Below are 495 nucleotides of genomic sequence, written 5' to 3'. Positions count from 1 at the left end.
CAGGTAGCATAACTCATGTTAACCTACTTGGTTCTTTTGTATTTGTCAGAGTGGCATCCAGCTCTGAGCAAACATGAATGCCTCTGTCAGGAAAATGTTGAGCGTGAAACCCATCACGATGTGAGCCACAAATAGGGTTGCTGGATGAATTTTTCTGCTGATGCAATACGACAGAGAAATGTAGATAGTTTGCTGTTGCACATGTTTGCATTTGGACAAATCCACTCTCTGTTTTCCACCACACACATTCTAGACAACATATTCTCCTATACATTAAGGGTTTTTTTTAATGAACAAAGAAAAAAGACGTAATGTGAAATGGATGCATTGTATTAATGGAAAAAGTGCTATTTCAAGACAGGAAATGGACAAGTCATGTTGTTACATTTATGCATCCATATAATACAGTCTGTTCCATTCAGAGAAGTGTCTCTTTGCCGCAGGTGTTTGTTGCAAAGTTATATAATGATAAATGTGATGAAGTCCATACAAACA

This window comes from Natrix helvetica, assembly GCF_964273705.1.
Source record: "Natrix helvetica genome assembly, chromosome: 3".
NCBI classification, from domain to species: domain Eukaryota; kingdom Metazoa; phylum Chordata; class Lepidosauria; order Squamata; family Natricidae; genus Natrix; species Natrix helvetica.
The sequence above is the reverse complement of the archived record's forward strand: the minus strand, read 5'-3'. Positions refer to the sequence as shown.